This window comes from Bacillus rossius, chromosome 6, assembly GCF_032445375.1.
Source record: "Bacillus rossius redtenbacheri isolate Brsri chromosome 6, Brsri_v3, whole genome shotgun sequence".
NCBI lineage: Eukaryota > Metazoa > Arthropoda > Insecta > Phasmatodea > Bacillidae > Bacillus > Bacillus rossius.
Window position 1 is genome coordinate 56,126,623 of NC_086334.1, and position 13,104 is coordinate 56,139,726.

The window sequence follows — 13,104 nt, forward strand, 5'->3', positions numbered from 1 at the left end:
TATGCATCTTATTTATTCTATGAGTTATAGCATTACCTTACGCAACGTGTGGCTTAAGTTTAAAATTATTTTTTGAGGTCTGTTGACAGAATTGTTTTAATGAAGGTAAGAAACAAATTTTGTAGGTGTTTGGAAGAATAAAACAGAACTGTTTATTCTAATTAGTATATGCCTGCATCTAAAAGTAGAAATTTCAATTGAATGAAACGATTTTGTTTATAGGCCTAACATACTAATAATCTGAAACTAGAAGATTAAAGTTAGGGTTTTACATTGTACGATTTTAATATTAAATTGAGTTCGGTTATACTTGGGGTAACGACTCGGTCATACCCGCTACCGAAATTCGATTTTCTTTGACTTAACTTTCGAATGAAGCAAGAACTTCTTGTCGCCAGTGATGGTAGCATCTGTAGCGGTTATCTAAAGTTGAATGATTGAATTCGTGTTCCTCTTGTTTTGACGATTGCGCTTGGCATTTTTGGCATTTTGCGTTTTGCATTCTGTACGCTTCCAGACCGCAACGCTTCGATCTTCATTTGACTGCATCTTGCAAGGTGGACATAAAGTAATTTCAGTTAGAGTTCAATATGATTGTGAAAATTTTTTAAAATAAAAAAACATATACACTTACCAAATAAATGGTTTGTATTTATTATCACCGTGTCATTTTCGCATTAAATAGTAAAATATATTATTAGTATTTTATTTTATTTTTAAAATTTTAAAATTTCGAGATTATTTAGTAACAATATACCATGAACTTGTCAACTATTACTACTTTACGTTCTTTAAAAAACAATTTTTAGGACAATTAATTAGTGATGTTTTGGATCCCAATCATCTCTAATCCGATTCTCGAATATACCCCTCGGATCCAAATCTACGTCTCAAGTGTCAAAAATAAAATAATATTCAAGAAATGAAAAAAAATATTCTGCTATACGTTGGTGCATAACCGTGTGAAGTAAAACCCTACCCAAAAATAAACTGATTTACAAAACTTGTAGAAATACTTTTTAAACAGTTTTTATTTTCAGAAACTAAATCTGTTTTTATTTCATACAGTAAAACAGCTCATTTGTGTATTTTACATAGTTTTATATTGTAAAATATTTAATTGGTTTTAGTTATCTTAATTGTTTAACGTCTTCGATCTAACATTTGGTTATCACGTGACATTTGAATAGACAAAATGGTCATATTTCAATACTCCCATTATTTTATGCTGTGTGATATGTAGCTGTGAATAAACTATGATAAATAGGATAATTCAATAGTCCAATGCTTTCGCTTCACTCATACAATATGTTATTAAGTAATTCATAACACACAAAAAATTCAAATTATTTGCGCACTAATCGACTACTCTTTATGTTACCGAAACATTACATAAAATTATAGAAAAGGGGCTACTAGGACACAGGTTCTGGGTGTGATGCCGGGTGCCGACCGACATCTTGGATTTTGACGTCAAGGCGGTCATTTTGGATGACCTTGACCTTGAACTTTGACCTTGACCTTTCACCTTCAAAAATGCCAAAAAAAAACAAAAATTACCAAAATTTCTATTTTCCGCCAAAAATTCTCAAAAATTAGGATTTCGAAAAAAAAACTCAAAATACTTTTTGCCTTAGAAAGAACACAATGTCCTAAAAACGGCTTAAGCATCCATGTCTAAAGCCTCCGATAAACCATTTCTAGGAATAAGGATACCACGACCGCATCTTGGATTATGACGTCACCGTTGCAATTTCCGTTACGGTCACCATATTGAAAATCCGTAATTTTTTGTTATAAAATTCAGAAAATTTTTTAAATTTATAAAAAAAAACACTAAACGAATTTAATAAAAAAATTTTAAAAAAATTAAAAAAAAAAATTAAATGTACACTTACGCCATTGAGCCTGGAGTCCTCGGCTCGAACCCGACGAGGTCAAAAACTTAAAAAAATGACGTCAGGTCCTTCCTCCACGGAAGCCGCTGGTAGAGTGACCTCCCACCACTTATTTCAAGGTATTTATATCGTCAGCAAGTATGATATAATGTCCGCCAACTTGAAAATCTATATTTATTATACGATTTTAATGACAAAAGTTTTAAAAATTATAAAAAAATAAATAAATTTTTAATAAGAAATCTTTTAAAAAACCGTTGCATGTGTCGTTATGACCGCCATCTTGAAAATCCATAATTTTAATACTAGAAATTTTGAAAAAAATCCAAAAAAATATTTTAAAAATTGCCTACTTCAAATGTTTAGTTACGTAATCGATTTGCTCCACGGTTCGATTCCCAGTTGAGAGTAAACCAGTAATTTATTAATATATTTAAAAAATTCTCAATAAAATGTAATAAAAACGCCTTACGACGCACCCGACATTTTGAATTATGTCACCACTTGTATCAATTATCGTTAAAGGCGCCATCTTGAAACAGTGGCGTAGCAAGTGGGTGGCAGGGATGCCCCCCCCCCCCCCCCCCAAAGGGTGTTGGAGCAGGAGGGGGCGCCACCGCGACGGTTTCGCGTTACTGAACACTCCCCCCTCTCTTTTAATGCATTAGGGTGGCGCCATTTTCAAGTCTGGCCAGGGGCGCAGGTCACTTTAGCTACGCCACTGTCTTGAAAATATTTATTTATTATTCGATTTTAATTTAAAAATAGTTCAAAATTCACCAAAAAAACGTATTAATTTACTGATTGATTAGGTTGATTCCCGTCCTTGGTTCGAAACTGGTAAGAGAAAAAAATAAAAATAAAAACGACTGATCCTAACTCCACGGAAGTCGCCTAGACTGACCTCTCACCACCAATAACAAGGAATACCTATATCGTCAGCTGGTATGACGTCATGTCCACTATCTTGCCTTTGTCTGCTGGAGTCCACCATCTTGTTTTCGTCTGCTGAAGTGTGCTGATGCCATGTTAGTACGATTTTCTGTTCACCATACCTTTGACCTCGACTGTTGTCATATAACTTTGACCTTGACCTTGAAATTTGACCTTGACTTTGAAATTTGACCTTGAATTTGAAATTTGACTGTGACCTTGACGACCATCATGGATCCGACATTTTGTGTTCAGTACATGCTACCAGTAGCTACCACCTGCTAGAGGACATTGCCACCATCTTGTTTTCGTCTGCTGGAGGACACCAACTTCTGTGTGTACTCGTCTTATAGAGTACATTACCATCATGCTAGTTTTATTCTAACCCACTAGAGTGCAGTAATCATTTATTATTACTGAGGTGCCCACCATCTGGAAATTTGGGCGCCATCTTGGAATCGTGTAATTATTTAGCTAGAGATTCGGGAAAAAATCCAAAATTCATCAAATATTCTATCATTAAAGTAATGATTGATTCGATATTTGGTTCGATCCCTGTATGATATAAAATTAATGTAATACAACATAAATTTAGCTTAATAGTGGCAGGTTCGAGAAATAAAACACAACAATTTCTTCTTTTACAAAATACATTTTATTACATATATCTTCTATTCTACTACAGAAACACCTGCGAAGGTTAGCAATCTTATAAACATTTAGGTCTACATACCCGTGAAATGACTCATTCTTAGCTCCAATCGGTTTATACTAGACAGAGTTTAGCCAGAATGTTTACTGACATAGTCCCTCTTCTTGACAGAGTTTCTGGACACCATGTTTAACAGTCTGCTTCACGACGTCAGATCCGTAAATTACTGCAGCCGATGTCTTGAATGCACACTTCTGCACTTTGTCATCGAGCATATATGACTTTCCATAAATAGAGTCCAGCCACATGTTATACTTTAAAGGAACGTTTGTTGCTACATCATCAGTAAGCTGATTTATAATATTCTGCCTGATACCGCCAAGAAAAATAAAAATGTCTTTGGCTCCAAATGCTACAACAGTTCCATAGCTCCAACAGCTCCATAGCTCCAAAGCTCCAACAGCTCCATAGATCCAACAGTTCGAACAGCTCCAACAGCTCCAAAGCTACAACAGCTCCAAAGCTCCAAATTCTCCAACAGCTCTAAAGCTCCAACAGCTCCAAATGCTCCAACAGCTCTAAAGTTCCCAATGCTCAAAAAGCTCCAAAGCTCCATCAGCTCCAAAGCACCAAATGCTCCAAATTCTCCAAAGCTCTAAATGCTCCAACAGCTCCAAAGCTCCAAATGCGTCAACAGCTTCAAAGCTCCAAATTCTCCAAAGCTCCAAATTCTCCAAAGCTCCAACAGTTCCAAAGCTCCAAATTCTCCAACAGCTCCAAATCTCCAATATCTATAAAGCTCCAAAGCTCCAAAAGCTCCAAATGCTCCAACGACTCGAAAGCTCCATCAGCTACAAAGCTCCAAATGCTCCAAAGCTCATAATTCTCCAACAGTTCCAAAGCTCCAAATGCCTCAACAGCTTCAAAGCTCCCAATGCTCCAACAGCTCCAAAGTTCCAAATGCTCCAACAGCTCCAAAGCTCTAAATGCTCCAAAGCTTCAAATGCTTCAACAGCTCCAAAGCTCCAAATGCTCGAACAGCTCCAAATCTTCAACAGTTCCAATAGCTCCAAGGCTCCATCAGCTCCAAAGCTAAAATGCTCCAACAGCTCCAAAGCTCTAAATGCTCCAACAGCTCTAAAGCTCCAAAGGCTTAAACAGCTCTAAAGCTCCAAATGCTTCAACAGCTCCAAAGCGCCAAATGCTCCAACAGCTATAAAGCTCCAAAGCTCCAACAGCTCCAAAGCTCCAAAGCTCCAACACGTAATGTTCACGCAATTGACACGAAATGTACGCGCAATACACGGAATGAACACACAGTACACACCGTAAACGGAAGGAACACGCAATGTTCACGTAATTTACGCAGTGTACACGCAATGACTACGCAATGTTTACATAGGTCAATCATTTAATGAAAAGGAAGCACATTTAGGCGGAAATTGTACAAAACGGATGCGCATTTAAGGAAAAGGAGGTGCATTCTCACGTACATTCAAATCGATATGATGCGATCGCCAATGTTAATTTAGGATATAATGTCTCCAACAGTCTATGAAACCAAAACTTTTTGATCCAAAAGTCATTGGCTCCAATAGTCATTGGCTCCATTAGTCTATGAATCCAACAGTCGTTTTGCTCCATCAGTCATTTGATTCAACAGTCTTTGGCTCCATCTATCAATGACGTCAAAAGTATTTGACTCCAAATAGTCTTAGACCCAGCGCTATTTGACTACAAGACTAGGAGTCTACGAAGATACGAGACTACAGGACTGCACGTCTACATGAGTACTTGACTACGCAGCTACAAGTCTAAATGGCTCAAATTGCTGCATCTGTCTTCATTAGAATTTTCTCTTTGACTCCAACTACTCCAGCAGCATTATGTTATAAGGATACAAGGCTACTTTGTTACGTAGCTACAAGTCTACGAGGCTCCAAGGCATCAAGACTACGCGACTACGACTCATAAGGTTACGAGACTACGAGTCTAAAAGGTTACGCGACTACGAGTCATGAGGTTACGAACCTACGCGATTACGCGTCTACAAGTTACGAGACTGCGAGGCTACAGGACTGCGAAGCTTCCAGAACACAAGGTTACGTGATTGCGTGGCTACAGGACTACGAGGCATCTAGGGCACAAGGTTACGTGGCTAAGAGACTACATAGCTCTTACTGACTACAATAGCACCATTCAGTGGTGAGAGTTAATTTATCCCATGCAAAATAACCTATTGTAAGAAGTGTCGATTCTTGTCAACTGATGACACCACATGCAACTTACAGGTTAATATTATTTAGTTATTTTATGTGGGATGCAGGATGCTCACTTACAATCGCAAAAGAAGGATGGCTTCGCTAAGCACCAAGGAGAAGGAAGTTCATCCTTCCTGTTTTTTTGTTTCAATTCCACCTGATAAAAATATTACAAGTGATGATTTAGTAGCATAAATTTAACTATGAATAAAATGACATGACTCACAACCAGAAGAACTTGGAGAAACCACAAGAATAATCGGGAGCACACGAAGAAAACCATCATAATATTGACAAGAATAATCGGGAGCACACGGAGAAAACCGTCACACATTTTCTTCGATATCAGAAAAATCACAGAAATAATAATAATAAAAATAAAACAAAAAATTAAAAAAAAATTACAAAAAATTCTGGCTTGTGCTAGAACTCTATCCTTGTTCAACAAATGAGAAATTCACAAGCTGACAGAAGCAATTTTGTAATTTTTTAATAAGCTGTTGGATCTTTAGAGCTGTTGGAGCTGTTGGAGATTTGGAGTTGTTGGAGCATTTGGAGCTTTGGAGCTGTTGAAGCATTTGGAGCTTTGGAGCTGTTGGAGCATTTAGAGCTTTGGAGCTGTTGAAGCATTTGGAGCTGAACCTAGAGCACAGAATGATGACAACAAAGAAGAGTAGGCCCACCATCAAACAGAAAAAGGACAAAGGTTCTGAAGTGAAAGAAACTGATGAGGCTAAGAGTAGTATAGGTTAGCCGGAACTGGCACAGGCTTTCGCAGGAGGTGCCAGAGGTGCCGACCGCCATCTTGGATTGTGACGTCACGGCGGCCATCTTGGATGGTTGTGACCTTGACCTTTGACCTTGACCTTGAATTTGATCCTCAAAATGTGTCAAAATCCGCCAAAATTGGGCAAAATTTGCCCAAAATTCCTCAAAAATCGTCAAAATTTCAATTTCTGTGGAAAAAAATTCCGCCAAAAAATCTCAAAAAATTCCACAATTCAAAAATTCCCGTTTTCGAGGGAAAAATTCCCGTTTCGAGGGAAAATTTCCCGTTTTTAGTCCTTAAAAATCCCAGCGGCTAGAAATGTCCATATGTAGGCTTAAGCATCCATGTCTACAGCCTACGATAAGCCTCTGACGTCATCATGGATTATGACGTCACCGTTGTAATTTCCGTTACGGCCGCCATCTTTAACTTTTTTATTTATTATCCGATTTTAATGAAATTTTTTTTTTTTATAAAAATATTCATTTAATAAAATTTCAATAAATTTTTTTTAAAAATCATACATTAACGACACGGAGCTCGGAGTCCTCGGTTCAAACCCGACGAGTGCAAAAAAAATAAAAATGGCGACCGATCCTTCCCCCCGCGGTGGCTGCAGGCATACTGACTCCCACCACTTTTTTTCAAAGCATATATATCGTCAGGTAGTATGACGTCATGTCCGCCATCTTGTCCTCGTCTGCTGGAAGCCATCATCAGTGTATCGTCGGCGAGAGTGCGCTGACGCCATGTTAGTTTAATTCTTATCCGCTAGAGTGCAGTAATCATTTATTATTGCTGTGACACCCGACATCTTGTCATTTGGCCGCCATCTTGAAAATCCGTAATTATTTAGCTAGAAATTCGGGAAAAATTCCAAAATTCATTAAATAAATTTGTAATCTATATACTGATTGATTAGGTCGACTAAGGTCCTTGGTACGATCTAGGACGATGCAAAAAAAAGGAAATATAACATCAATTTAACATAATAGTAACAGGTTCGAAAATAAAAACACTGCAAGTTCTTTTACAAACATAATATTTATTACATAATTTCTATTTTACTACAGGATCACCTGCGAAGGTTAGCAATCTTACAAACATTTAGGTCCGCATAGGCGTGAAATGACTAATTCTTAGCTCCAATCGGTTTATACAAGACAGAGTCCAGCCAGATCCTTTACAGACATAGTCCTCCTCTTCTTGACAGAGTTTCTGGATACCTTGTTTAACAGTTTGCTTGATATCGTTAGAACTGTAAATTACTGCAGCCGATGTCTTGAATGCACACTTCTTCACTTTGTCATCGAACGGATAAGGCTTTCCATATATACAGTCCAACCACAAGTTATATTTCAAAGGTCCGTTTGTTGCTACGTCATCAGTAAGCTGATTGATTATGTCCTGTCTGATATCATCAAGAAAATTACAAATGTCCTTTGACTCACTTAACGTACTTGGATAATAGTAGTCTTTCAATGTTCCACGAAATGCAGACTGCGCCAAGTAGAAGCCATTATCGTTCACTTGTAATGCTCCGATCACAGTCTTATGTTTATTTTCATGTTCAGATGCCACAGCAATCGGTTGCTGCACATCAGTTTTTTTACTTGTACGCTCACGAGTCACCAATCTAAACTCAGGAGTCGTAATTGCTGCAGGTAGTTCAGCAGTAGGCGCACTGACTTCACCTTTACAGTTTATCGAATGTTGGCGCAAATTATCAATTCGAGTAAACCATTTATGACACTCGTCACAGCGAAACTTCATGCGAGAAGGATTCTTCGTACATTTACTCCTCTCATGTCTCCGTACATCATGTGCAAATGCAAACGTCATGTCGCAGTAGCCACAAGGATGCCTAGTTGAAGACAAACCCGAACCAGATGTCGCTGTTACTGCAACTGAATCATTTCCAGGCATACTCTTATGCACATCAATGCATCGTTGTTGTATAGAAACCTTTACTTTCTGCCGCACTGCAGGTCCTTTACATGTCTCCAAGTGATGCTTCAAATTAGCATTTCTTGTAAATTGCTTGCGACACTTAATACAACCAAACATTTTACGATAAGGGTTCTTGGCACATTCTCTCTTCTCGTGTCGACGAGCATTGCTGATGTTTGAGAAAATCTTGTCACAGTAACGACATCGATGTTCGTTAGTTGACGATTCGCCATCCATTGAAGTCTCCATCGAGGGCGAAACAGCGTTCGTCGAGGTTTCCTGTACAGTCAGCACTACCGGCATTAAAGTCTCTTCTGCTGGTGGTATCACATCTGTTGAAATCCCCTCCAATGTTGACGTCATCGTTACCAACGGGATCTGCTCCTTCTCCGTCGTAGCTGTCGATAAGGTTCCCGTAGTCGATGGTACAACCTCCGAGTTCAACGTTAAAGACGGTAAAGATGCCATCGAGTTCGCAAGAACAGGTAATTACGCGATTTATGCACCAGATTAAACAATCTAGGTGATCCTTACACCGCCCGTCGTCAGAAACAAACTGAGCGTCCTGCTGTCTAGGACTCGCTTATATACATGCACCGGATGGAATAATACGCTAGTCAAATCAAGAACAATTTATTATAATACTAGAGTCAAAACAACATTAAAAAAATAGAAGCACCATCAAAAAAAAGGAAGCACACTTGGAAGCACCGACAACGAAAAGGCAGCACATTTGGAAGCACCGACAACGAAAAAGGCAGCACCATCATCGAAAAGGTCGCACATTTGTCATTGGCTCCAATATTCATTGGCTCCAATATTCATTGGCTCCAATATTCATTGGTTCCATCAGTCTATTGATTCTATCAGTCTAGTGACTCCAACAGTCATTGACACCAACTGCCTTTTTCTTCATCAGCTCCAATGATATTTGGCTAGAATGCTACGAGTCTAAGAGACCATGAGACTACAATTCTACGAGTGTACAAGACTCCTCCAACTACCTTCAAGTGTATAAAGCTCCAAATGCTCCAACAGCTCCAACACGCAATGTACGCGCAATACATGCAATTTACACGCAATAAATGTAATGATTACACAGTACACACACACACAGGAAACGGAACGTACACACAGTACACACACAGGAAACGGAACGTACACACAGTACACACACAGGAAATGGAACGTACACACACAGTACACACAGGGAACGGAACGTACACACAGTACACACAGGAAACGGAACGTACACACAGTACACACAGGGAACGGAACGTACACACAGTACACACAGGAAACGGAACGTACACACAGTACACACAGGAAACGGAACGTACACACAGTACACACAGGAAACGGAACGAACACGTAATATTCACGCAATTGACACACAGTACACGCAGAGTACACGCAATTTACGCAAAGTACACCCAATGTACGCAATGTACGCAATATATATGTAATGTACACACAATGACTACGCTTCGTTCGCGCAGGACAAGCATTTAATGAAAACGAAGCACGTTTGGACGGAAATTCTATAAAACGAAAGCTCATTTAACGAAAAGGAGGCGCATTCTCTCGTTCATTCAACTTGGTAGGATACGATCTTCAATGATAAGTTAGGATATAATCTCTCCAACAGTCTATGAATCCAACAGTTTATATTTCCATTAGCCATCGACTCCAACAGTCATTGACTCCAACAGTCATTGGCTCCAACAGTCATTGCCTCCAACAGACATTGTCTCCAACGGCCTTTTGGTTCATCAGCTCCAATGATATTTGGTTAGAATGCTACGACTCTAAGAGACTATGAAACTACAATTCTACGAGTGTACAAGACTCCTCCAACTACCTTCAAGCGTACAAAGCTCCAACTACTTCAGCAGCATTATGTTATAATAGTACAAGGCTACTTGACTACGAAGCTACAAGTCTACATGACTCCAATTGCGGCATCTGTCTTCGTCTGAATTTTCTCTTTGACTCCAACTCCGCCCGCCAGCATCTCTTCGATCTGCACCTCGATTATGTTATAATAGTACAAGGCTACTTGACTACGAAGCTACAAGTCTACATGGCTCCAATTACGGCATCTGTCTTCGGCTGAATTTTCTCTTTGGCTCCAACTGCTACAGCAGCATTATGTTATAATAGTACAAGACTACTTGACTACGAAGCTACACATCTACAAGGCTCCAATTATCACATCTGTCTTCGTCAGCATTTTCTCTTTTGCTCCCACTGCTCCAACAGCATTATGTTATATGATTCCATGGATACTTTGTTACATAGCTACAGGTCTACGAGGTTCCAATGCATCATGCTTACGAAGCTTCCAGAACACAGGGTTACGAGACTGCGAGGCTACAGGACTACGAAGCTTCCAGGACACGAGGCTACAGGGCTACGAGACTACATGACTCTAACTGATTACAATAGCACCACTCAGTGGTGAGAGTTAGGTTATCTCATGCAAAAGTACTTTATGCATGTAGTTCTGCTTTTCAACAACAGATGTCGCCACATGTTGCTTGCAGGTAAATAATATTTAGTTCTTTTATGCGGGATGCGGGATGCTCACTAACGATCGCAAAAGAAGGATGGCTTCGCTAGACTCCAAGGAAAAGGAAGTTCGTCTTACATGTTGGTGCTCCACAGATGTCTCATGGCGTAATATTAATTTGACTGAGTAATGATATTTGTCAATTCCACCTGATAAAAATATTGCAAGTTTTGATTTAGTAGCAGAAATTATCGAATTAAATGTAACTCCAATTAAAATGACATGTCTCAATAGACAAAAAAAAATCCATGCAGAGAGTGGTTCCTCAGAATAGTCAGAAACACTTGAAGAAACCACAGGAATGATTGCAAGAACACGGGAAAAACCATCAAATTATTGACATTAATAATCAGGAGCACACGGAGAAAACCATCATAATATTGGCAAGAATAATCAGGAGCACACGGAGAAAACCATCATAATATTGACCAGATTAATCAGAAGTACTCGGAGAAAACCACCACATGTTTTCCTTGATATCATAAAATTACAGGAAAAAAAAATATTTAAAAAAAATAAAAATAAATTAATAAAAAAATAAAAAAAATAAAAAAAATGCATAAACAGTTTCTGCTAGCTTGTAAACTTATCATTGTTGAGCAAAGATAGAGTTCTTGTACAAGCCAGAAATTTATGCATTTTTTTATTTTTTTTAATTTTTTTATTAATTTTTTTTTATTTTTTTTTAAATATTTTTTTTTCCTGTAATTTTATGATATCAAGGAAAACATGTGGTGGTTTTCTCCGAGTACTTCTGATTAATCTGGTCAATATTATGATGGTTTTCTCCGTGTGCTCCTGATTATTCTTGCCAATATTATGATGGTTTTCTCCGTGTGCTCCTGATTATTAATGTCAATAATTTGATGGTTTTTCCCGTGTTCTTGCAATCATTCCTGTGGTTTCTTCAAGTGTTTCTGACTATTCTGAGGAACCACTCTCTGCATGGATTTTTTTTTGTCTATTGAGACATGTCATTTTAATTGGAGTTACATTTAATTCGATAATTTCTGCTACTAAATCAAAACTTGCAATATTTTTATCAGGTGGAATTGACAAATATCATTACTCAGTCAAATTAATATTACGCCATGAGACATCTGTGGAGCACCAACATGTAAGACGAACTTCCTTTTCCTTGGAGTCTAGCGAAGCCATCCTTCTTTTGCGATCGTTAGTGAGCATCCCGCATCCCGCATAAAAGAACTAAATATTATTTACCTGCAAGCAACATGTGGCGACATCTGTTGTTGAAAAGCAGAACTACATGCATAAAGTACTTTTGCATGAGATAACCTAACTCTCACCACTGAGTGGTGCTATTGTAATCAGTTAGAGTCATGTAGTCTCGTAGCCCTGTAGCCTCGTGTCCTGGAAGCTTCGTAGTCCTGTAGCCTCGCAGTCTCGTAACCCTGTGTTCTGGAAGCTTCGTAAGCATGATGCATTGGAACCTCGTAGACCTGTAGCTATGTAACAAAGTATCCATGGAATCATATAACATAATGCTGTTGGAGCAGTGGGAGCAAAAGAGAAAATGCTGACGAAGACAGATGTGATAATTGGAGCCTTGTAGATGTGTAGCTTCGTAGTCAAGTAGTCTTGTACTATTATAACATAATGCTGCTGTAGCAGTTGGAGCCAAAGAGAAAATTCAGCCGAAGACAGATGCCGTAATTGGAGCCATGTAGACTTGTAGCTTCGTAGTCAAGTAGCCTTGTACTATTATAACATAATCGAGGTGCAGATCGAAGAGATGCTGGCGGGCGGAGTTGGAGTCAAAGAGAAAATTCAGACGAAGACAGATGCCGCAATTGGAGTCATGTAGACTTGTAGCTTCGTAGTCAAGTAGCCTTGTACTATTATAACATAATGCTGCTGAAGTAGTTGGAGCTTTGTACGCTTGAAGGTAGTTGGAGGAGTCTTGTACACTCGTAGAATTGTAGTTTCATAGTCTCTTAGAGTCGTAGCATTCTAACCAAATATCATTGGAGCTGATGAACCAAAAGGCCGTTGGAGACAATGTCTGTTGGAGGCAATGACTGTTGGAGCCAATGACTGTTGGAGTCAAT

General features: G+C 38.7%; 1 protein-coding gene across 1 annotated transcript in view; it reads left to right on the plus strand.

Annotated features, from left to right (window-relative positions):
* Nucleotides 1–14: 14 nt before the first annotated feature.
* LOC134533549 (uncharacterized) overlaps nt 15–13,104 on the plus strand; it is a 28,356-nt gene continuing 15,266 nt past the window's right edge. The window contains exon 1 of the mRNA XM_063371085.1: nt 15–105. The gene's annotated coding sequence lies outside the window, so the exon portion shown is untranslated. The remainder of the gene's footprint in view (nt 106–13,104) is intronic.